The 26,342-nt window shown below is 43.4% G+C and overlaps 1 long non-coding RNA gene across 1 annotated transcript in view; it reads left to right on the top strand.

Annotated features, from left to right (window-relative positions):
- The window catches only part of LOC122810974, a 493,854-nt gene that overhangs the window by 276,827 nt on the left and 190,685 nt on the right, over positions 1-26,342 (top strand). The window contains exon 2 of the long non-coding RNA XR_006366169.1: positions 2,697-2,776. This is a non-coding gene — a long non-coding RNA (uncharacterized LOC122810974). The remainder of the gene's footprint in view (positions 1-2,696; positions 2,777-26,342) is intronic.

The raw sequence follows: 26,342 nt of genomic DNA, 5'->3' as shown, positions 1-26,342 counted from the left end.
AACAGATGGAGTACCATGGTCATTAAGAGGGACAACAGCAGATCTCTGAGACCTTGCCTGATTGTCCCTCTCTGGAGGCAGTCAAGGGTTGCCTGTTTCTCCAGCTGTTGGCACATCTAGCATACATGCAGGGCAATATAATGAGGACAGTAATATCCAAAGGTATTGTGATTCCCTTTCACTTCCCTTCCCAGCCCTACTCTGTACCCTGATAGACATCCCACTCAGTCAGAAGATTATACTGAAAAGTAATGCTAACCTCACAAAGAAAAGAGCAATCTAAGAAGTCCCATCACATGACACAGGATTCGTTTATTACTTCTAGTTCTTTTTGGTATTCAGAAAGTAAAAAGACCAGATCCCATATTAGACATGAGTGACCTGAACAAATTTATCACAGAACAAATGTTTTAATGGTTATGGTACAGTCTGTCTTTCCCTGTCTTCCAAAAAGACATTGGATATGCTCAGTGGACCTCCAAAATACATCTATCTCCACAACAAGATTGCTAAGGAATTCAGGAAACATTTTCACCTTTAGGTGCCATTAGCACCTCCTTACTCTACCATGTAGTCTTGCCTCTCTCATCATGGTGCCACTAAATGTACTTTAGTAGTTGCAGTGAGCTATTGGCAGCATGTGGTGAAACTACTTTCTTACCTGGGTAACTGGCTTCCAGTCATTCCAACACTGAACAAGTTGATTTCTGCTCAGGAGCCTTTTTTTCAATTCATTATGGTTAATTTACTTACAATGAACAATGCCAAGCCCAGTTTAGAACCCCTTCAGGTGCTGATTTTAATAGGCTGCACCCTGATCACGGTATCTTACAGAGGTTGTCTTCTCGTGAACAGAGTCCTTGTGTTGCAGAACTTGGTCTCAGATTATTTAGCCTTAATGATAGTGTTATCTAATTCCCTCCAGTACAGTTCTTTTGAGTGTGTACCTTTAACTCCTAGTGGGTGAGGCCTGAGCCTTTAAAATTAAGTTATCACCTTACAGGTCTAACAAATACTCATTGACAGAGGTCAAATATCAATATAATTGTGTTTGTCATCATGTACGCTTCAAGATAAAATATTCTGATACCTTGCATGATTTTGGAATTATTAATGCCTTGCACTTAGATCCTACTTGCAGGGCTTTTCTCTTTTTCCAATTTGCTTAAGGTCACACAATAGGCAAATGAGAGCCAAGGGAATCAAACCCTGTACTACATCTACTAGAGATCATATCCTTAATCTGCTGCACCAAATCCATCAGTTATGCCTAATATAGCCATTATGACAAACCTCAATCACTCTATCAGCCTACCTGTATTATTTTGTAACTGTTCTATTAAAGGCGTAGATTTGCTTCATTGTATGGCTGTCCCCAAGACAGCTCAGATTTTATATGAACAGAACCACCGCCAGCAACATATTGCAATCTGAAGTTTCTAAAATTAATTATCCATATGGTTGAACAATTCTATGAAGTTTGTGTTACAAAAATACACAGCAAATCTTTGCCTTCAAATCTTAATGCTCATTCAACTGTGCAGTGTCTACACCTTAAGCTTTTTTTCAAAAATGCATCCTCAGTTAATATTTCTGTAGCAGCTGTGAAAAAGTGGGCTTCTGAATACTTTTGTAAGACACTGCAAGCTGGATATGATCTATAACTCTAGGATTTCTTTTGGAAGCCACATTTATCAGAAGTACTTGCCCATAAAGGTGACTACCTCAGAGGATAAGCTTAGGACACTATCCTGCTTTTGAACGGGATGGACCTCCCCATACCATATATGAAAGGTATGGACTTATAATGATGGACTGGGTGCGCCATTCCATCCTCTTCAACATACCATCCCACCTTCCCCCTTCCATCTTGCTGATATAATCTAGAAATCTTTTCTGCTGTTTTACTTTTTTGCTTCATGTTTGCATGGCATGAAAGAGATTTTGAAAGGTCTTTTTCAAAGCAATAATGATAAAGAGAAGGGGCTAGTGACTTAGGAAAGTGTTAGATGCTCTGCTACTTAATGCCTAATGGCATTAGTCCTGCTATTGACAGGGATGGACTTGCTTATCTGCATCTGTCGTTATGGCAAGTATATAACTTTCATTTATTTTCAATATATTTCATAACTGTGCTTCTGTGAAAATACATGGTGTCATTAAATGATCAGAAAAAACATTATGCAACATTATATAGAAGGCAAAGATAATTATGTAAGATACTTCCCATAAAAGTAGTTCTTTGAGTAGGGGTCACTGTAACAGTAAATCATAGCATTCTGATTTATGCACCTTATGTGCCCATTTTCTGAGGCAGAATTTCTGCAAGTAGTAACATGTTTCCTGTGAGGAACTTATATGGATCTCATGCTTATTCTAATTCGAAGGTAGGTAATGTGAGATTCCATGATCTCTACAGATAGATAGATGGATGGATGGAAGCTACACTCAACCACCTCAAAGTCCAATGCGTATGCATTCTTACAAAACAAAAAAATATATTGATTGTATGCTAAAACCACAACTATGTATAAATAGTCCTTTCTAGTCTATGATAGCAAATAAAATATGTAATTATTAATCAGATGGCAACTAAATCTACCATTGTAAAGGAATTTATTTTCCTTTTTCTCTGTTATATCCCCTCTGCCATCTGACATTCACATGACCTTACTATTACTATTTCTCTCCTACAGGAGATATGCTACTACCATGGATATGTGGAGGATGTTCCTAAATCAGAAGCTAGGATAAGTGCATGTTCTGGAAAACTCAGGTAGAGTTATTTTCATTATATACATTACTAAGTACACCATTAATCCTCTAAATGTTTAAAACATTTTTTAAGTTTTACCAACAAGGTTATTAGATGTAAAATATTTGCTTTACTTAACATTCTTTGCAATTATTGTCTCTGCCATGCTGTTTCCTGAAGAAGCACACACAGATGGTGTTTCTGTATTCCTGAGCTATGCCACTATGTTAATTATACTCACTTTTCTAGGAGGTGAGACCCATTTAAATTAAGGAATGAGCCAGACAGTGAGCAAATGAAGAAATTATATGGCTACATCTAAGGCAGCAAAGTCAGAGGTGGATTTATAAATCAACTTGCATAGTTCAGGATGTCTTCCACTATGTATAACTTAGAAAATTCTTGATAGTGATTCAGAAGCATATTATTTCATGAATCATAGTGTCATAACCCTCCTCCTTGCTAGCCAGCAATAGTAAGAAGTGTGTTAGCAGAATGGTATTATTTTATTTTATTTTTATTTATTTTACATTTGTTAACCGGGCTAGTCCAACTGGATACATGTCCATTTTCAGTGGAGGCCCGAGGAGAAAAGCTCCACTACAATCTACTAAAACAAGTTAAAAATGTCACACAGTGCAGGAACACAAAATTATACAATACTATAGAACATACATTATACAATACTATAGAACATACATTAAACCTGCTACAAGTTATATAAGCATAAGCAATAGAGTTCAGTATGAGGCTTAGTAGGAGACAAAAAGTCAAGTTAAGGTATACAATGTGCCTATCCTGTTATAATACGTTCATAGGTTTATACTAAGCTTAGGGCTGGAGAGCCACCAAAACATTAGCTACATCATCCTTGTTATAAGTATATACTAGTTTCCTTTAGACAGGATAGCATTAGCATTCATTTTTGATTACCCATCCATTTGCCAAGATTTCTTTAATGGTTTAAAGGGAATACTAAAGTTAATGTGTAGAAGAGAGTCTATTCCAAAGGTAGGGGGTGCATCTGGTAAGAAACCTGTCACACTAGCAAGTACTGTTGTTCTTTCAGTGGATATTTTTGTCCTTTGATTGGGTATGTTTTGATCCATAAAAGTGAAGGAGGTTGAAAAGTAAGAGTTTTTATATAGCACAAAATGCTAGGCAATGGTCAACTCTTGGAAGCCCATGAGAGACTGATCAGAGAAACAGAGAATATAATTATAGGTTCATAGGTAAGTACTGGCTATCTGCCCAAGGGCATCTATAAGCCTAGCCAGAATGTGTTGGCTTTCGCCGCCCCCTTAGATTAGTTCCCTGTGCCTCGGTCCAGCAGAGCCATTAGTTCTGTGCCTCTGTCCAGCAGAGGCACTACAGTGATCCCCGGGGTAAATTTTCTGTTTTCCATCCACTCGTCAAGGTTTCTCTTGAAGAGTGTTAATCAGGGGCTTTGCCTAATGTAGATTAGAATCCTGTTCCAAAGCAAGGGGAGTCTCTAGGACAGGAATATATCCTTCCAGCACGTCCTGTTTATTGTTATGGCGAGGTTTAGATCCCTAGAGCGTGTGGCTCTTGGGGATTTGTTTTTTTTTCTGGTGGAGCATGTCCATCAATTCTGGGTTGGACATAGCCTTGTATGTCAGGCAGAGATCACCTCTGAGTAAGCGGTATGCAACCGAGTACAGCTGGAGTTTCTTCAGTCGGGCTGCATAAGGAATATGTTTGAGGCAAGTAATCCTCTCGGTGAGGTACTTCTGTGGTCTTTCCAGCTGTTGCAGGTATCTTGTAAGGTACATCCCAAATGGGGCATTGTACTCTATGATGGGTCTGATGAGTGATGAGTAGAAAGGCACAATAACCTCTTTTGTTCTTGTTGCAAACCCTTTTGTGATTAGGTGGGCCACATAGAAGGATTTTCTAACCACCATGGCAATTTGATTATCAAAGGAGAGATTACTATCTACATGGGTCCCCAGATGTTCATCTTGTTTCACTGTTGCAGTCATGACTGTAGGGTTCTCCCCTGCTGGCAGGCAGTCCTCGGTCGGCCAGAATCCCAAAGTCTGGGTCCGGCGTCGGCTGCTCAGCCATGCTCCCTGACGTCAGAGCGCCAGGAGTACAAATCTGACAGCCGACACCATGTTCTCCAGTCTTTCTTGCCGTGCGGTGATAGCAGTTCACAAGTACCGGTCGGCTGACTCCTGACAATTTTTTATAAACGTACTTCAGTCTGAAGACTTTCTTCTCCTACTCAAAGCTAAGTACCCCGTTGGGGAAACTTTTTTCTTGCTCCAGTCCGATATCAGAAAAAGTTAATAATTGTATTTCATGTGGGAAGCAAATACCTCATAAGGATTTTCATTCTTACTGTATTCCTTGCTTAGGCCTTGACCACGACATAGCTAGTTGTCGGTTTTGTGCTAGAGTCAATCAACGTACGATTAAACAAAGGTATGATTTTGCATTTCATTACTTCGGTAGGCGTTTTAATTATAAAATGTCGTCGGATACGGTTGCGGCTACCGGAGTTCACAAACGACGCAAGGATAAAGACAGGCCTCCAAGGTCCAAATCAGACGATGTTGTACAAGTAGAGCCAGCTTCAGGTTTGGCCGTCGTCAGTGAGGCGTATTTGCAGCCCCTGTCGTCGGCCATTTCGGAACTGATGGCCGAAACGGACTCCCACGAGGAGCCAACTAGGCCTTTGAATATTTCTGTTGCAGGACCTTCGGACAATGCTCCTTCGGATGGGTCCGGAGCCGCTGTGCAGGTACCGGCTTCCGAAGGGGTTTTCAGGCCTACTCAGCTTCTAATAAAGGCAAAGACAAAGACAAAGGCAAAGACTCCTTCCAAATCAAAGACTGCAGCCCAGGCCTCTTCAGATCCGGCACCCAAGTCTCAGAAACAGTTACTTAAGATGGTGGAGGACTTACTTACTATGATTAGGGGTTCACATCCCCCTCCAGATAAAAGGCCAAGGCAGGAAGTGTATTATGACTCCTCTGATCAGGCTTCTGTTTCTTCAGTTTCATCTTCTGACCAGAAATATTCTTTCCCTCCTTATGAGGATTCTGATGCTGAGGAATCCATTCCTTCAGCTTCTCCCCCTGAGGATTTCTCTTTTGGGGAAACTTTGCATGAAATGAGGGAACATTTTCACTGGGAAGGACAGGAGTACTCGGAATCTAAGAAAAGACTAAGGGATTTTCTTCTTCCCCAACATAGACCCCTGGCTATTCCTCCTATTTTGGATATTGTGGATGATGCTTTTTCGAGGCTAACTTAACTCCTGACTCTTTTCCTCCAGCTCCTGTTAAGCCAGACAGATATTATAGGGTTCCTGATTCCCACCAGTTTTTATACAAGAATCCTACTGCTGATCCTGAAACCATTTCTCAGGGTCCTAAGGCGGTTAAGGCCGCTTCTGCTAAAAACCCCATTCCCACTGAGAAGGATTCCAGATCTTTAGAAAGATGGGGCAAAAAAGTGTACACTTCTGCTACTTTATCTATTAGGGCTTTAAACTGTCAGTTTCATATGCTGAAATACCAGCAATTTCTTCTGTCTGTTTTAAAACAAAAGCTAACTTCCATTTCCGCCTGTGCAGATGATAAGGAATTACATGACTTAATGCGTGCCACTGAACAAGTTGGGAAGCATGGTTTACACTGTGGATTTGAGGCCTTGGAGGCTTCTTGTAGGGCTGCTGCCTCTGGCACAGTCATTAGAAGGCATGCATGGTTAAAGGAACAAAACTTGCCAGATCAAGTAAAAGCTAAATTATTGGATGCTCCTGTTCAGCATAATGTTTTGTTTGGATCTAAAGCTGAAGAGGTGATACAGAAGATGGAGGACAAGGCAAAATCCATGCAAACAGTTAAAGATTTCTTACAAGTACAGCCACCCAGATTTAGTAGGAATTGGCCTACAAAAAATTGGTCCTTTCACAATTCAGACAGGCCTCAGAGGGGTAGATACAGACGCTCCCGAGGAAGGCCTCAAACGCAAGCCTCTTATAGACCAAGACAGTGGACTGCTTCCACCCCTAGGGGAGGAGAGGACAGGTCGCAAGCTCGTAGAAAACAGACTCAATGACTCCCTCTGTTGGGCTGCAGGAACTTCTTGCCTGGATGCCCCTCTCAGAGGAAAACTTTCTCTTTTTCACCTAAATTGGACTCATATAACACAAGACAAGTGGGTTCTGGATGTGGTTTCAAGAGGTTACAAATTCCATTTTCATACCCTACCAAGACCAATCGGATGGCCAGATCTTCCAAACATCAATGGTTAGAGGCCTTAAACCAAGTGGAAGCTCTCTTGGCTATGAAAGCCATTGAACTGGTTTCACTTTCAGAGATGGGACAAGGTTTTTACTCAAGGCTCTTTCTAGTCCCCAGAAAGCAAAATTTATGGAGACCCATTCTGGATCTGTCAGTCTTGAACACTTTTCTCGAGATACAAAAATTCAAGATGCTTACTCTACAGCAGCTACTTCCAATGCTGACCAAAAATGCATGGATGGTAACTTTGGATTTAAAGGAGGCATATTTACACATTCCCATCAGGCAGGAATGCAGAAAATACCTCAGGTTCAAGGCCGGATCGAGGCACTATCAATTCTCTGCGCTGCCCTTTGGATTGTCTACTGCGCCCAGGGTCTTCACCAAATGCCTGGCTCCAGTAGTAGCTTATTGCAGATTCAAGGGAATTCAAATTTACCCTTATCTGGACGACTGTCTTATTCAGGCAGACAGCAAGGATGTCTTACTCCAGCATCTAGAATTTGTTCAGAATCTTCTCAAATTCCTGGGATTCACTGTAAACATAAAAAAGTCAAATTTGACACCCTCACAACAGATAATTTTTATGGGTGCTTTTCTAAACACAACAACCCAGATGGCATTTCTGACATACGAAAAACAATTACAGCTGGCTTCAACTTTCAAAACCTTGGCAACATTAACTCAGCTATCTGCAAGGAAATTCCTGCAGACTTTGGGTTACATGGCCTCCTGCATCCTTCTCGTACCATATGCAAGACTACATATGAGGAAAATACAGTGGTACCTAAAAAGTGTATGGTCTCAGCATTGCCACAGTTTAGACATACAGATCACCGTCCTGCCTTGTCTTCAGAAGGAATTCCTTTGGTGGTCCGAGGCATGTACTCTAAACAAAGGAAAACCCTTCAGTCTGCCTCCAGCCACTCAGATACTAACCACGGACGCCTCAGATTATGCATGGGGAGCTCATTTTCAGGGCAACTGTCTGCAGGGCCTTTGGACAAAGGATCAGAAGCACCTGCATATCAATTTAAAGGAAATGTTAGCCGTTCAGAAAGCTCTATTGGCCTTCAGGAATCTTCTGCAACCAGGACAACTACTGATACGGACAGACAACACCACAGTTATGTGGAACATAAACAAGCAAGGGGGATCTCATTCCTATCCCCTTTGCAGACTAGCCATGAATCTATGGAACACAGCTCTAGCTTGCAAACTGGACTTTCAAGCTCAGTTTCTACCAGGGAAGCAAAACTTCCTGGCAGACAGTCTGAGCAGAAACCTGTCAGACCCACACGAATGGATGCTGGACTCCGAAATATTCAAGATGATTACAGCAGTCTGGGGATGTCCTCACATAGACCTCTTTGTATCCCACCTCAATCATCAACTACAGATTTTTTGCACCAGGACATTCCACAAACTAGCTTGGAAAGTGGATGCACTATCATTCAGTTGGAGAAACCTCTCAGGGTATGCCTTCCTGCCTCTACCTCTTCTTCCACAGGTATTATTAAAGATCAAACAGGACAAGCCAAGATGATAATCTTGCTGGCCCCAAATTGGCCTTGACAGTTTTGGTACCCAACACTGAAAAACCTTTGTCTGGAGCCCCCTTGGGTTTTACCACAGACTCCGAACCTTCTGTCCCAACACCAGGGTCAGGTTCTGCACTCCCATGTCAAAACTCTCAGCCTGGCGGCCTGGTTAATCCAAGGTTTATGATTCATTCTCTCCTACCCAAGCAGGTTATGGATGTCATTTTAGAAGCCAGATGTCCTAGCACTAGAAAATCTTATGCAGGAAAATGGAAAAGATTTTGTTCCTGGATGCAGGCTCAGGATTCAGATCCTCTTATTCCTAACATTCCTCTGATTTTACTTTACTTGACAGACCTCTTACATAAGGGTCTCTCTTTCTCTTCCATAAAGATACATGCCTCTGCTATTTCTGCTCATTATAATACAGACCCTCCAATCTTTTCCCACCAGCTCATGAGACAGTTTCGCAGAGGAGCTAAGAACTTAAGGCCCCCTAGATCTCCACCCATTCCTGCTTGGGATCTCAACTATGTTTTGGAAAAACTCACCTTACCTCCTTTTGAGCCTGCTGCCTTATCTGACATCAAGTTTTTATCTTGGAAGACAGCCATCCTGTTAGCTCTGACCTCTGCCAGGAGAGTTTCGGAGTTGCAAGCTCTCATGGCTGTGGAACCTTATATTATTTTTCATCAAGACAGGGTGTCTTTAAGGACTAATCCTACTTTCATGCCTAAGGTGGTTTCCAAAGTGGCTTTAAATCAAACTATTCACTTGCCAACTTTTTTCCCCACTCCTCAAAATAAGGGGGAAAGGATCTTGCATTCCTTGGATGTACACAGACAACTACGTTTTTACCTGGACAGAACCAAGGACATCAGGAAATCAGAGCAATTGTTTGTTTCTTATGCTTTAAGTTCCCAAGGTAAAGCTATTTCAAAACAGACCATTTCTAAATGGATTGCTCATGGAATCAGATTTTGCTATTCACACCATGGAAAGCAAATCCCAGGGAGTATAAGGACTCACTCTACCAGAGCTGCTGCCACTTCAGCTGCCTTCCTCAGGGGGGTTCCTACCAAGGACATTTTGGAAGCTGCAACTTGGAGTTCAGTGCATACTTTTTCTAAGCACTACAATCTACCTCTTTACTCTAAGTCTAGGGCAGGCTTTGCTTCTGCAGTCTTGCAAGACCTTTTAGCCGCCCCCTCTACTTCATGACCACCTCCCTTTTATTCTGCTTTGGGATTCAACCCTACAGTCATGACTGCAACAGTGAAACACGATGAACATAGTACAGTTGTGTACACTTACCATCAATGTAGATGTTCGAGTGTCTTCACTGTTGCAGTCTGGGTTTCTCCTGTCCCCTCTTATTTTTTTCTTTTGTGTGGTTCCTTTTTTTCACCCTTCTTCTGAGGTGTATTTGCAAAGGGTATGGGATCTTACTCATTTTGGAACACCTGACATCTGGGTCAAGAAAAACTGGAGAACATGGCGTCGGCTGTCAGCTTTGTACTCCTGGCACTCTGACGTCAGGGAGCATGGCTGAGCAGCCGACGCCGGACCCAGACTTTGGGATTCTGGCCGACCAAGGACTGCCTGCCGGCAGGGGAGAACCCTACAGTCTTGACTGCAACAGTGAAGACACTCGAACATCTACATTTATGGTAAGTGTACACAACTGTACTATCCTTTATTACATTTTCTGTATTTAGGGGACTACCACATATGTGGTAGTTCGCGGGTACTTTGTTTTTATCAAAGGGGATGACTGTGCACTTTTTGTCATTTATCTTGAGGCCATGAGTTTGACACCAGGTATCCATCTCAGTGAGATTCTTCTGGAGGATGTCTGTATCAGCCGGAGAGTCAATTATGGCCCCCAGTTTGCAGTCATCTGCAAACTTGGTCAACCATAGTCCTCCTGTGCTTGCCTGTACATCTGAGAAGTATATACCAAACAGGAGGGGGTCCCAGGACTGAGTCCTGGGGGATGCCATTGTAACTGGTTTAGAGTCGGACCTAGAGCCTGCAACTCTCACCATGTGGGTTACATCCGTGAGCCAATTGGCAACCCATCTTGTGACGTAGGGGTTTATGTTCAGGCTGCTGAGCTTGTCTATAATACCAGAATGGGGAATGGTGTTGAAAGCCTTTGCGAGGTCTAGGGAGGCTGTGTGGACCTCCTTTCCCTTGTCTAAAGCATTGGTAACTGTCTCAAAGAAGTCCACGAGGTTTAGGAGGCATGATCTGCCCTTAACAAAGCCAAACTGGGTAGGGTCCAATGTTTGAAGGTTTCCAGTGTCTCTGTTAATGAATTCCATGATGATGCGCTCCATAGCCTTGCAGACCAGGCTAGTCAAGCTTGTAGGACGATAGTTCCCGGGGTCCGTTGTGGCTCCACCTTTGTGGAGCGGGATAACTGTTGCTGTGCGCCACTCTGTGGGTACATAGCCTGTAGAGAGGCTGAGTTTGAACAGTGTGTTTAGGTGAGGGGTTAGTTAATTTTGGAGCTCGTGTAAGACGCAGCCTGGGACACCGTCTGGTCCCATTGAAGTTGTATTTTTGGCTTTGGATAGGGCTGTTTTAACCTGTGTGTCAGTGATTGCTGGAGCACTACATTCTTCTGGTATGGTTATGGGCCCTTTAGGGGGTGAGGGGGGGGGGTGAAGTTTGAGCACTAATCCTGTCTGCCAGAATGTTGGCAATATCAGTCGGTTCAGTGTATTTTGTGCCATTCTGCACTAACTCAGAGCAGATCTGAGAGTTTCCACTTAGGTTCTTGACATAGCTAAAGAACGCTTTGTGGTTATCTTTGTATTCCTTGGCAATTTTTCTTTCGAAGGTAGCCTTGGATGATTTTATGAGGGATCGTAGTTTCTTGCTGATACTAATCAGGGATGTCTTTCCTTCTTAGGATTTTACTCTTTTCTGCACTAGTTTCCTCCTTCTATTGTATAGCTTGTTTATGGCAGGGGTCCATCAGACTGGTTTCCTTTTCTTGGAGGAGTGAGTCTTGGTTTTGTTTGGGATAGTACGCTCCATGCATTCTTATAGGTGCTCATAGAGTGCCTTTGTAAGGGATTCAGCAGCTTGGACAGCATTGTCCTTTAGCATGGGGGCTGTGAACCTTTCCACCTCGGTCTTAAGTAACGTGAAGTTTGCTTTTGAAAAGTTTTTCATGGTGGTTTCCTTGATTTGGGGTGGGGGCAGAATGTGGATATCCAGAGTGATTAGTCTATGGTCTGATCTAACCAGCGAGGGTTTGACCTCTGGTGTAGAACACTGGTCACCCATGGTGGTGATGACCAGGTCCGATATGTTGTCACCTCTGGTGGGGGTGTTGACCAGTTGATCCAGGGTGTTCGAGTTTATAAATTATAGGAAGCGTTGGCAAGGGAGTTAGTACTTGAGTAGTTCTCCCAGTTAATGTTTGGGTAATTGAAATCACCCAATATTAGGGCATTTGGTAGGACCTTCATATTTTCCAGTGTCTCCAGAAACGTGAAATGGGGGTCCTGGGTCATGGTGGGTGATCTGTAGCAAGCTACAATTTGAATTGCAGTTTTGCCCATTGTTAGTTGCACATGGATGATCTCTGAGGCATTGTGCTCTGCCACTAACCTGGAGGTATGGATATCCTTGATGAATATGGATACACCCCCAGCTTTTGTGTTTTGGTCCGGGTTCTGTGGCCAAAAAGTATGGTATGAGTTATAGCCTGGTAGTGCTAGGGTGCTCTCTGGAGCCTTAAACCAGGATGTGATAGTGTTCAATCTCGCCGTTTGTTCTTACACATGGGTTCGGAGCCGATCCTCGGCTCCGTGCCGGCCTCTTGCAAGCTCTGCATCGAGAAGAAGCTCGAGACAATCTAATACCCACAATCCCCCTCTGCCTTTACCTCAGATCTAGTTTGCCGCTGCTGCATACGCATCGTTGGGAGCTAGCTCGAGAGTCTAAGCTAAGATATAACTTTATTTTGTTATATTTTATTAGGATTCTATTTCTATTTGATGTTTCAGTATTATTCTGTATGATTGTGTTGTGGTCTCGTTGAGTTATTGGTACCGTTAACTAATTTTATCGGTTAAATATTTTTCGGGGCCTACACCCTTCATAAATTTACCATAGTTGAGGAAATTTTATACCGGATTTGACAATTTTTATCGGATTTGACAAACTTTAACGGATTTGACTGCATTACTGGATTTGTCTCTCTTTCCTATAATGTCTGAGAAGGTGAAGTCAGGTTTCAAGCGTTGTCAGTGTGGCCAGAAAATGTCAGTGAGTGACAACCATAGTTCCTGCGTCTACTGCCTTGGCCCTCTCCACTTGCAAGAGGACTGCTCCATCTGTCACTCTTTTAGTGGGAGGGTCATGACAGATAGGCGCAGGAAACTAATGGACAGAGGTCTATTGAAACCTTCTTTCCAGGAGGCTCTGGATGCTTCTGACCAGGCATCGAAGTCCTCTAAGGAATCGAAGACGTCGGAGCCCAAGTCATCGGCTCCAAGCTCTTCAACAAAGGTTAGATCACCGGTTCCACAGACTTCGGGGCCGAGTGTTCAACTGGTATCGGTTCCTGAGCCTCGAGTCTTGGAACCGGTGATGGAGCTCCCTCCTTCGACCTTATTGAGGTCGGCTCCGTCTTCGGTTCCTTCGACCCATTCTTCCTCCAAACTTTCGGATATCGATGTGGATCGCGTGGTGCAGAAGTTATTGGAGCATTCGGCCCTCTCCAAACTTATTTCGGTTTCCACCCAGTTGGTGTCGAAACTTGAAGGCCTCCGTGTATCTCCATCCATTCCTCCTCCGAGACCGATTCAGTCTTTGGAGCCGGAAGAGGCTGATCTACTGATTGTGGAGCCCTCGGGTCCAGAACCGTCCTTTTCTCGGTCTGTTCCTCTCACCTCGACTCCGTCGGACCCGATACCGGAGTCTCGGAGCCGACGGTCTGTCCTTGGTTCGGGGCCGAGTCGAACCGACGTTTCGGTTCCGACTCTCCCCTCGGGCGCGGATCGATTCGGCTCCGTCCTCGGGTCGATGCCTTCGTGCCCGTGTCGGGATTCTCCCCATTTCTCGAACCGGGGACTCTTCGATGCGGGACCGGGAGCGTTCGACCTGATGAGGAAGGTGTTGTCTACCCAGACAACCACATCAGTGGAAGCAACCTCTCCTCCCCATAAAGGGCCGTTATCTTCATCTGCACCCACGGCCACATCCAAGCGTCGGGCACCAGTGTCTCAGCCACCCCTGGAGGGTGCCCCCTCTTCCTCCAAGGCTTCTTCGGATGCTCCCCACGAAGAAGTCCCTAGGAAGAGATTGTGTAAGAGGAGACACTTGGATTCTCCACAGGAATCCTTGACATCTGATACTGACTTAGATGAGTCGGAGGGTCCCTAAGTCACCTTCGGAAGATGTCTCTTTTTCGGACATATTGGAGATCCTGAAACAGAGAGGTGACTGGCAGTCCCTTCCCCCTTCTGAGGATGAGTCAGTTCTGCTGAAGGCATTTGGTGCTCGCCCTTCTTCCTCCTGGGTCACTCCGCCTTCGATGAACTAATGGAACTAATTGCTCAAGGGCGGGAGGCTCCTGACACAGTGGAACCGGTTCCAAGGAAACCTAATAAATACATCACGGCACCTCAGGACAAGTCCTACCTTACAAAAGGAGTTCCAGTAGACGCTATGGTGGTGGCAGCAGCCACGAAAAGGAGATGTCGGAGTCTTCTTCGTCTGTCCATCCTCCTAATAAAGATTCTAGGACGATGGATAGATACGGGAAGCACATTTTCAGTTCAGCGGCTTTTTCCATGCGATCCCTGAACTATTTGACCCATTTTACACGTCTACAGAGGGATCTAGTCAAAGAGTTGGGAGATACCCTCCAGGGTACTACAGATGCGGCTGTCTCAGAAAAGTGACAGCGCAACTTAATACCCTTACATCTATTGTTAACTCGTCCATGAGGCTGATTTCCTCGCAGCGAAGGTTCGAGTAGGGCAGCAGCTTCAGCGATTGCTCTTCGCAGACAATCCTGGATGCGCTTATGTTCCTTTGGAAGCCTTCAAGTCTTCCTTTACTAACGCCCCATTTGACGGTGCCACTCTCTTTGGCCCCAAAGTAAAGGAGACCCTTACCCGGTGTGAACAGGAGGGAAAGACTCTTCTGCTGTCGGAGTCCGTTTTCCACCCCAACCAGACCGTACCCCAAAGGGCAACGTGGTGGAAAATGTGGTTTGAAAACCCCAAGGATCTTTCCCAGGCACACAGGGTGATGCCCCTCTAGAGGCAGAGGAGGGGGCAGAGGTGGAAGACGCCGCCCTGGCGGCAGAGGGGTCCGCAACATCAAGGTGACAGGGAGACACTCCCTGGTAAACCTTTCCAGCACTCCTGAGAGGAGGCCCGACTGTCCTGCTCTGGAGGCAGTCGGGGTCGCTTAGCTTTATACCCTCAGGCCTGGCAAAATATAACTACAGACAAGTGGGTAAAAGCGTGGTTACCAGAGGTTACAACATACCCTTTCTATCTCATCCCATCCCAAAGAAAAGACTCCCAGATGTACGCCCCATCTGCGAGAGCCAGCAGCTATAGAAATTTCAAAGCTGCTAGAAAAAGAGTCATCCAACCAGTCCCAGCGGACCAGCAAGGATTCGGGACTTACTCAAGGTTCTTTTAGTTCCAAAGAAAACAGGGGACTGGAGGCCCATTCTGGACCTAAGCTACCTCAATACCTTCGTCAGGAAAGAAAAGTTCCGAATGGTCACGCTTCAATCGATCCTTCCATTCTTACAGAAGGACGACTGGATGTGCTCAATAGATCTAGAGGATGCATACTACCACATCAAAATGGCCAGGGCATCCAGAGATCATCTGCGCTTCCGGCTGGGGGCCAGTCACTTTCAATTTCGAGCCCTGCCCTTTGGTCTGACCTCAGCCCTCAGGGTCTTCACCAAATGCATGGCAGTGGTAGCGTCTCACTTGAGACGCCAGGGATTCCAGGTGTTTCCGTATCTGGACGACTGGCTCCTTTCTGCCACCACCCGGCGTCAACTACTACAAGCCAGAGACTTTGTTCTTCAACTGTGTGTTCACCTAGGGATTTCCGTAAACTTCGGAAAATCCTTACTTCAGCCATCACAAAATATCTTGTTCATAGGAGCAGAATTAAACACACGTCAGTTGATTCTGAGGCTTCCCCCAGAAAGGATATTATCACTTCAGACTCATATACATCTTCTACTCTTGTCAAGGAAATCTCCTGCAAAACTAGTACTGAAGGTGTTGGGCCTCATGTCAGCCTCCCTTATTGCAATTCCCCTGGGAAGGCTGCACATGAGAGTCCTACAATGGCTGCTGTTTGCACAATGGTCGTTTCAACAACTACCTCTAACACACGAGATTCTTATAACAAAGACATGCAAAACAGATCTAAACTGGTGGCTTCAAACGTGCAACCTCTCCAAGGGGAGACCGTTTGTGCTACCCCACAGTTACGGTGACCACGGACGCTTCCTGATAGGGTGGGGGCATCTTTCAGGGACAGACAGTCCAAGGCGAATGGACCAATTTGGAGTACAATCTGCACATCAATGTTCTAGAGTTGAGGGCAGTGTTTCTAGCGTTGCAACACTTTGCTCCCCTTCTTCCTCTAGGGACTATTGCAGTTCAGACGGACAACATGTCGGTAGTCTGGTACATAAACAAGCAAGGGGGAACCAAGTCCTATCAGCTATGCAGAGAGGCCATGAGAATTTGGCAGTGGGCGGAGTCCACGGGTCGCTTTCTAATAGCAACGCACATCCCGGGTCATCCAACGTCATAGCCGACAGGCTGAGCAGAGCAATTCTGTTACCGCACGAGTGGTCCCTAAAACAGTCAGTGGCGAAAGGATTTTTCGCGTGGGACCAGCCTTCCTGCGATCTGTTTGCGTCTCCAATGAATGCCAAATGCAGGAGCTACTTTGCCCTATTACCCCTCCAGGGAAGTCCCCAGGGACGCACTGGTTTCTGATTGGCCCCGGGCCTCCTGTACGCATTTCCTCCATTTCCTCTGATATCAAAGTTTCTCCAGAAAGCCAGGAACCTACACAGGACAATAATCCTCATTGCCCCATTCTGGCCTCGTCAAATTTGGTTTCCCTTCCTGAAGATACACTGCATTCGGGGACCCTGGGTTCTGGACCCAGAGCCAGACCTATTGACTCACTCGTCAGGGGTTCCCCATCCCGCTCCTGTCCCTCCATCTAGCAGCTTGGCTGCTCCAATTCAACTTAGCCAGGTCTGATCTTTTGTCACCAGCAGTCCAGGATATATTGGTGGCTTCGCATAAAGCTTCCACTACTAAAACATATGCTAGCAAATGGAAGCGATTTGTATTCTGGGCGAATACACACCATGTGGATCCTTTTATAGCTCCTTTGAATAAGATATTAGAGTTCTTAACGGACTTATTCCATCAGGGTGCTTCTCCTGCTACACTAAGAGTTCAATTGGCTGCCATTTCGAATTTCCATGTGGAAGAATGTGGAGCTCCTGTTATGGCTCACAGACTTTGTAAAGCCTTTTTAAAAGGGGTTTTTCATATTAGACCACCGGTCAGATCACCTACGTCACCTTGGAGTCTAAATTTATTGTTATCTAAATTAATGTTGCCCCCCTTTGAACCTGCCTCTTCTTGCCCATTAAAATTTTTATCCTGGAAAACTCTCTTTCTGGTAGCCATTACTTCCGCTAGGCGAGTATCTGAACTTCAGGCTCTCTCCATCAAGCACCCTTATTTGATCTTTCACTCTGACAGAGTTTCTCTTCGAACCAATTCATCCTTCCTCCCTAAAGTGTGTTCTATTAACAATATTAATCAGTCCATTGAATTACCCACTTTCTTCAAAACCACTCCAACAAAATGGAGTATATGTTACACAAATTAGATGTTCACAGACAGCTAAGATTTTACTTGGATAGAACAAAAGATCACAGAAAAACAGATCAACTATTTGTGGCTTTTGCTGATAGCAGGAAAGGACTTGCAGTAACCAAAAGAACTCTTTCTAAATGGTTAACGGATTGTATAATCTATGTCTACGATTCTTCAAATCAAACCCTTTTACACAAACCCAAAGGACATTCCACAAGGTCAGTGTCTACATCTTTGGCTCATGCAGCCCGCCTACCACTGGACGCTATTTGTGCAGCTGCTACTTGGTCTAAGCCACATACATTCATTTCTCATTATAAGGTAGACAAGGTTTCTAGGGACAGGGCAACCTTTGGTTCCACTGTGCTCAAGAACGTCCTCCGTGAGTTCCTCAGGAACAAGGAGCTAGGCGCTACCCATGTGTAAGAACAAGCGAGATTGAACACTATCACATATAGAAGTTATGTCCTTACCATAACGTTCCATGTGGAGTGTTCATCTCGCCTTTGTTCTTACAGTCCCACCCTCCCACCCTTAGGAAGAACGTTCTTTGATGCCTGGCCAGGAGCATTCTGCTACTGTTGCAATATTGTGTACATAGTTGGCATATATATATTTATATGTGTCTGTTTGGCTTATATATATATAGTTATGTGTAGATTCTTTCTGTGCATATGTGATGTAAGCATGAATGTGCTATTCTGTAGATTGGTTTGCTTGCAAACTAGATCTGAGGTAAAGGCAGAGGGGGATTGTGGGTATTAGATTGTCTCGAGCTTCTTCTCGATGCAGAGCTTGCAAGAGGCCGGCACGGAGCCGAGGATCGGCTCCGAACCCATGTGTAAGAACAAAGGCGAGATGAACACTCCACATGGAACGTTATGGTAAGGACATAACTTCTATTTTCTGTTACTGCACAGATATCAATGTTCTCCATACTGAGGAGTTCCTCGAGTGCATGCATTTTGAGGTTTAGACTTCTTGCGTTGAGTAGCATTAACCTCAGGTTTTGGTTACTTGTGCTATTTACGGTGGTGGGTTTGTCTTTTGAGCCTTGCCTAAAAAAGGCACTATGGGGGGCAGCAAAAGCCTTGGCCAGTATTCGAAATCCTAAAGGTGACAGGTGCAAGCCATCTCTTGCTAAGCAACGTGGCTTATCGAGCATGTCATCCCAGGTGGACAGATACTGGATCCCCTTTAAATGACACCAGAAACTTGACCAATTGTTGAAATTAATAATTTTCTCTTTATACTGTGGCATCATTCTTGGTGAGGGCAGGATGCTAATCAGGGTCAGGGTCATACCGGCCTGGGCTATGTGATCAGAGAGCTCTTCCATGTCTCTTTTCGTGTAGTCCAAGGAGGTACGTCTCAGGTCATTCACACCAACATGGACAATGACCGAGTCGTATTTGTACTTGTTCTGGAGTGACCTGAGTGCTTTTGTTATGTGGCGGATCCTGGCGCCTGACAGGCAGCTAACTGTAACCTTCTCCTTGTCCAACCTAGTTAGTGGACATCAGTGTGCCTGACTATAGAGTCGCCTATTACTAGTATGTTGGGTATGTTATTTTGCCTTAAGGGCTGTGATTGCGTGACACACTGATTATGGGAAGTATGTGTTTCATGGTTTGTGATGGGGTGTGGAGGTTACTTGGGTGTCTGCTTTGGAGGTCTCTGTTGTTTTTGCAGATTTTTATTTAGAGCCTCTGAGTATGTTTTCGTGTATTTATGTGTGTTATTTGCCGGTGTTGGTGTAGTAGGTTTATGTGAGACTGGTGGTGTGCTGCAGGTATTTTTCTTCTCCTCTTGACTGTCAGTTCCAGTCTTGGGTTGAGAGAGCTTTGCCTCCAGTTTGGCTGTATAATTGCATCTCTCGCATATATTAGTGTTTGGTGATAGGAGGAGAGGGTTGTCTGTGTACATGAGGCAGTTGTAACATTGCCTCAAAATGCCCAGATTCACCAGTTGGACTGGAGAGTACACCTGAAACTGCCCTTTGGACATGCCTGAATAGGTAAAGTGAGCTGTTTTACTGATTAGCTGGTAGGGACGACTAGAGAGGCTTGTCCTTCTGGACAGTATAGGGGGTCTAGTGCTAGGGTTAATTAGTGCTTGCTATGAGTTTTGAGCAAGTGCTGGGCTGTGAAATGAATAGCTTGAGTGCACAAGTTGAAAGTTTGTCTAGTTCCAAGGGAAAAATTGAAGAGTAGACTTCATGGAGCCAGGAATAGTTTAACCCTAGCTAACCGGCATTGCCCACCATGCAAAACCGCACAAATGCAGTTTTTATAGCAGGGAAATGAAAGAGATAGAAATTAGCCCAAAATGGCTAATAAAGTACTAACTTCTGGGCTACAGCAAACAAGGCACACAAATTTCAGAAAGAAACAGATCAAATAAGCAGGCACAGTAAGCCTTTAACCAGAAATTCCCAGCTCAGAAGGGCAGAATCTAGCCTCTCTTCCCACAAGAGTGCAGACTACAAACCTTCTTAATGTAAAATAACTGGCCTGAAGCCAAAGTGCTTAAACCAGAACTAATGCACTTTTAGAATAACAGACATTGAGACTTCAATCAGCAATTCCCAATTTAGAAGGATATAAGCTACCTGTCCTGCCTCAAAAATGCAGTCCACAAACCTTCTTAATGTAAAACAACTGGTTTGATGCCCAAGTGCTTAAACCAAAAGGCTTAGAATAACAGTTACAATTTAATCAGGCTGCTATCAAGCAGTAATAACTGTAGCAGAATAATACAATTGAGTACTTTTAAGTAGAAGCACAAGCAAAATAAGGTAATAAAGTGGGAAGAAACACAATTACAGTAAAAGCAGATGAATAAAGTGCAATTTATTTTTATATATATAACAATAGAAAATGAGCAAACTGATTTAAACAAATTACCCAATTAACCAGTAAAAAAACTGAAAACTGAGCCCTGTTCCAGCAGTCTTCAATCTGACAAGTTCTAACCGCACACTCCTGCCACGAGGGTGCAGGGGAACCTTCTCCAAAAAAGATGGCCTGGATTAGTGCTCAAGTTATACAACCAAAGCTAGATTGAGCAGGCCTGAAGTTGTCCTTTTCATTCTTCTTCAACCCATGGGTTCGGATCAGATCCTTGAATCCGACTCAGCCGCATACTCCAGACTTCAGATCCAGCTCTCGAGCTCCTCCCTCTACCACTACATTCAAAAGTTGTTTTTTTGTCTTATACTGTTTTTATTCATCCTCCTCCTTAATTTCTCACTGGTGTTAGGACTGCTACTATTTTTAAATATAGTAATCTATCTTACCATAGCTGGCATTCTATTTACCTTTTTTTAAATTATCATTATTTGTAATTATCCTTTTCTGCTTACTTTCCCTCACTTAAAAATGCATTTTTCCTTTCACTGTTTTGCTTATTTACATTGGTAGCCTATACTATTGGTGTTTTGCTTTTTCTACGATATTGGATAAACCGACAGGTTTCAAAAAATGCACTTCTTGTGGGCATAAGAGTCCAAATTTGGATGCCCACAAGGAGTGCGTTTATTGCCTCAGAGCTGGTCACTTGTGTGATGCCCGCGCACTGGCCCAGTAATCAAAGAGCCTCAATCCTCACCACTAGCACCAGTGAGGGGCATGCGCATGGGGGGATAACAAGTACACACACACACACAGTAAAGTACAGTTTCCCTTAAGAGCACACAGAGATCACAATCAGTCTGGGGCTGTTTTTCCCTTTCTCTCCAGATCACCAATAAGACTCTCCACTGGCACAGCTATAGGGTCCAGATCTCAACCTAGTGGTCAAGCTAAAACCTCCAGCACCCTCTCTGTCCAACCAGTTCTTCGTGTCCCTGCCCAAGTAGCTGACACACACACACTTTAAGATTTGATTTAGATACAAACACATAGACACTAATGGGGAAGGCTGGCACAGGTTCTCCCGCTATGCCCCATTTCTGCCCAGACTATAAGGTAGTACTGACTGCCACCAACCACTGATATCAGCCACTATAAGGCCCTTCCTAAAGGGCGACCAGTTTCACTGTGTAATATTACTGTTATCCAAATAGTAAGTGTGACGAACGGCAAGACTATTGAATTGGCTTGGACAGTATCACCAAGTACTTGCATTGTACTCTGAGAGCTTAAATTATCTATACACAAAACAGCCACAGTTGAAAAGTTTAAAATATTTAATAAGAAATAAATAAAACAAAAGGCAATACTTCTCAATTCAACACAGTGCTAATCAAGAGTTCAAAACAGCTAGACTAAGCTGGCTATATTTCTATTTATCTCTAATAAGAGAAATACTAAGATGCTACTTAAAGAGCAAAGCACAGTGATGGTGAGTGGAATGTTTTCAGATCCAAGATAAGATACACAATGCTCTAGCTGTCTCTCTGAGAAGGTTTTAAATTGATAATACACAGTACTGCTGAGTCATTTCATATTACATTATTTTTATCACATCTCCTTTAGTCCCCAGGCTAAAAGAAACTCAAAATTTACATTCCTTTGTAAGCTGCACCTGGCCAGGAAGACACAGCAATAAAAGACACCTTCACATGTAAAATCCAGCAATTATCTTTGTCCCAAAACAATAGAAAGAATTTGCTAGCCCAGACATCCTGTCTCCAAGCTTTAGATCAAACAGTCATAAAATGCTTTTCTTATCAGCTTGCTTCCAGCAGGGTGCAGTGTTGTTACATTTTTGAAGCTCAGAACATGCACAATTTTCTTTATATTTGTCAAAGAAGCCTGTGGATCATATTAACATTTACAAGGACGCAGAATTATTTACAAAATTCTATCTAGCTAGGCTGGCAGCCTTCACATATCCCCCCACCCCGGAGAACTCAAGCTAGTTTTTCAAATGACCCTTGAGAAACGTTGCTTGAGAGGGTTAGGTCTGTATTGGGTATACCTTACCCCATTCCCTGTCTTGAGAGCCCATCTGCGTTGGCATTGCTAATCCCACTGCAGTGCTGCACTGACATATATGCTTGCAACCCTAGGCTCCACCTTAGTAACTTGGCATTTTGCTGGCTGGCTCGATACAACCATGTTAGGGGATTATGGTCTGTAACTATAGTGAATTTCCTTTCATACAGATAAGCCTGCAGCTTCTCCATTGCCCACACTATGGCTAGACATTCATTTTCTACAGCTGCATAGCATTCCTCCCTGGGTTGAAGCCTACAACTGAGATTAACCACTGGATGCTCTTCTCCCTCTGAAGAAATCTGGCTAAGTACAGCCCCCACCCCAAGGTTCGAAGCATCCATCTGCACAACAAATTCTTTACTGTAATCTGGACTGGCTAACACAGGGGGTCCTCCCGAAGGTTCTTTAAGCTTCTGGAATGTCTGCTCACATGCTGGGGTCCACACTATCTTATCTGGCCTGTTTTTCCTTGTCATGTCTGTGAGGGGAGCAGCTATGACACTATAACTAGGGACAAACTTTCTGTAGTACCCTGCTGTCCCTAAAAATGCCTTCACCCACTTTTTGGTAACAGGTGCAAGCCATGCCTGAATGGCTTCCACTTTGGTAGGCTCTGGCCTGATCTTACCACTCTAACCAAAAGTCCAAAAAGAAATCTAGCACAAGGGAAAGATAAAAATTCTTAGAAGTTTGTTGTAGCAAGCCCCATAAATAGAATATCCATAGCAAAACGGTTTCAGCTGAAAGTTCAAGCCTTCTTCAGTGCAACAAAATATATTCATTAGAGCAAACCCTGATTACTGCTAATATATACACAGATTATCCCAAAACGGCTTAATACCTTAAATGAAGTGATTCATCAGTTAGTCAGTTGATCCAAATCAAAAGTTAGCTTAACTCATTCAGGCCTGGTTTAAATAGAGCACCTAGCCTGATTATCCAGGAAGATTCCTTATTGTTTAATATATTATGCCATCCAACTTTGGATTTCCTGTTCATTTGTATTTTATCTATGATAGTAAAGGTGAATTTAACAGTTTTGTGTGTTAAGAGTGTGTTTGTAAAGGGCATTGGAGATCCTTTTGTTTCTAATTTCACTTAAGTCCTCACTAATTCGGTGTCTGAAAGGTCTGGACATTTGTCCAACATAAAATGAGGAACAGAAATAAGTGGCCAAATATATAATCCAATCACTGCTGCAATTACCAAAACATCTTATTTGGTAAATTTTGGATGTGTTACAGCTAGTAAATTCCTTGGTTTGAAGTATGTGTGAACAAGCACTACAATGACCACAAGGAACACATCCTAGTAGTGTGTCACCAAATAGAGTTTTCTGTAAAGTAATAGATGGATTATAGTGTTTATAATGAGTTAATTGTGAATTAATAGTTCTACCTCTACGGTAAGAAAATGAGTACCTAGAATTGAGTAGTCCATTCAGTTGGTTGTGGGCAAGCAGAATGTCCCAATGACTATTAATAATGTTTTTAAACCTATAGGTGTTAGCCCCAAAGGTAGTAACTAGCCTGATGGGTTGTGAATTCTGTGTGGTAACTTGAGTGGTTCTATCCTCATATTCTAAAAGTTGAGATCTATCTAATTGATCCATCTGGGTTATTGTTCAAGAAATGCAGTCCTCATGATATCCTCTGGTAAGCAGCCTATTAGTTAGATCCTGTTGGCATGCTTGAAGACTTTGTTCGGAGGAACATATACGTTTAATGCGTAGATATTGTGACTTTGGAATGTTGTTGATGATGTGGCGAGGGTGATAACTAGAGGCATGAAATAGGATATTGTATTCTGGAAATTTCCTGTGTACCCGTGTCTCTAAAGTGTGATCTTCCTGTCTAGTTATGGTGACATCCAAAAATGTAATTTGGTGGTACTCATTGTGTAATGTAAACTGAATGCCCCATTTATTCTCATTAAGATATCGAATGAAGTCATGCACATATAGTTGGTCCCCCTGCCACACCATCCAACAGTCATCCAAATATCGACTCCAAATATCAAGCTGATCAAGAAAATGATTGTGACTGTCATCATATATTAACTGTTCCTCCAAAAAGCCCATAAACAAATCAGCATAAATAGGAGCAAAGGATGCTCCCATTGCTGTGCCACAAACCTGCCAGTATGATTTGCCTTGGAAATAAAAAAACATTTTTGGTCAATACATGTTCAGTTAAGGATATAAGGAGTGTGTTGAAACCAGGAGTGTATAGTTGTGATTTTTCAAGCCAATATTGGATGGCCTGTAATCCTGCCCAATGTGATATGCTTGTATATAGAGAAGTGACATCAAGTGTACATAAATACCAGTCGGGTTCCAGTTGTGCATCCTGAATGATGTTAAGAAATTGTGTAGTATCTTTTAACCTAGACCTAACCATGGATAATAAAGGTTGCAAGTATTCAGTGAGGAAGGCAGATAAAGGTTCAGTTAAATATCCCCTACCTGACACAATGGGTCATCCCGGAGGACAGGTGGAATGTTTGTGTATCTTTGGAAGTAAGTATAAGTATTGGGGTATGGGATCTGACACCTTAAGTTGTCTACAGGTCTTCTGATTAATTATGCCTTCCTCTGTGGCTAGTTCTAGAAATGAATCAATTTCTTTTTTAAAATTAGGAGTTGGATCCACAACTATATGTATGTAAAAGCGGGGATCGGACAGTTGTTTTTTAGCCTCCGCCTGATACATGTCCCAATCCATCACCACAATGCCACCCCCTTGTCAGCTGATAAAATGACTATATCGTGATTGGAACTAAGATCCTGTAGGGCTTGTTATTCTACTTTAGTTAGATTATGTCTAATCATCTGATATTCATAAGAAAAATGTAAATCTTTGAGAACACATTCCTTAAAAATGGCAACATGCTTGTCCATGGGGGCTGAAAACTGGACTTCCCAAATTGGAACCCAGTAGATCTTTCAGTGTTGGTTGTATCTGAAAAAAAATATTTTCAAGTTATATAGTCTACAGAGGTCATTCAATTCATTAACCAAAACATGTTCAGGCACCACAAAAGTCGGTACAAAGTTTAGACCGTTGTTCAGTACTTTAATTTGTGCATCAGACAGTTGGTATGAAGAAATATTGTGTACATTGTTTAATGTGATACAATCTTCTCTAGTAATTGTTGAATGTTGTGTGTTTTTTTTCTGTGTTTCCTACCCCCCACGTTTCTTGTGCCTAAAGGGTCTATATGAGGTTTCCTTTTTGCTACTGGAGATTCTTGGGTAGAAAGGGAGTCTAAATCAGTGGCAGAGGATGAATCCTCCTCAGAAGTGCCACTATATGTACTGTTTTTCTGAGTATTGATCTAGGTCTCTTTTTTCTGTTAGTTGTTTTGAAACCTGAATCAGAAAAGTGAACACTTTTTTGAGTAACGAAGCGTTTCCCCTTTTCATAATCTACAGTGGATGCTCTTCTCCCTCTGAAGAAATCTGGCTAAGTACAGCCCCCACCCCAAGGTTCAAAGCATCAACCTGCACAACAAATTCTTTACTGTAATCTGGACTGGCTAACACAGGGGGTCCTCCTGAAGGTTCTTTAAGCTTCTGGAATGTCTGCTCACATGCTGGGGTCCACACTACCTTATTTTACCTGTTTTTCCTTGTCAGGTCTGTGAGGGGAGCAGCTATGGTACTATAACTGGGGACAAACTTTCTGTAGTACCCTGCTGTCCCTAAAAATGCCTTCACCTGCTTTTTGGTAACAAGTACAGGCCATGCCTGAATGGCTTCCACTTTGGTAGGCTCTGGCCTGATCTTACCACTCCCCACTGTATGTCCCAGGTAGGAGACCTCTGCCATACCCTCCTGACATTTGTTGGGCTTAATGGTCAACCCTGCCCTGTGTAGTCTGCCTAGCACCTCGTTGATATGCTGAAGG

This window comes from Protopterus annectens, chromosome 9.part0 (genome assembly GCF_019279795.1).
Source record: "Protopterus annectens isolate FY-2018-M chromosome 9.part0, PAN1.0, whole genome shotgun sequence".
Classification (NCBI taxonomy): domain Eukaryota; kingdom Metazoa; phylum Chordata; order Ceratodontiformes; family Protopteridae; genus Protopterus; species Protopterus annectens.
The sequence above is the reverse complement of the archived record's forward strand: the minus strand, read 5'-3'. Positions and strand labels throughout refer to the sequence as shown.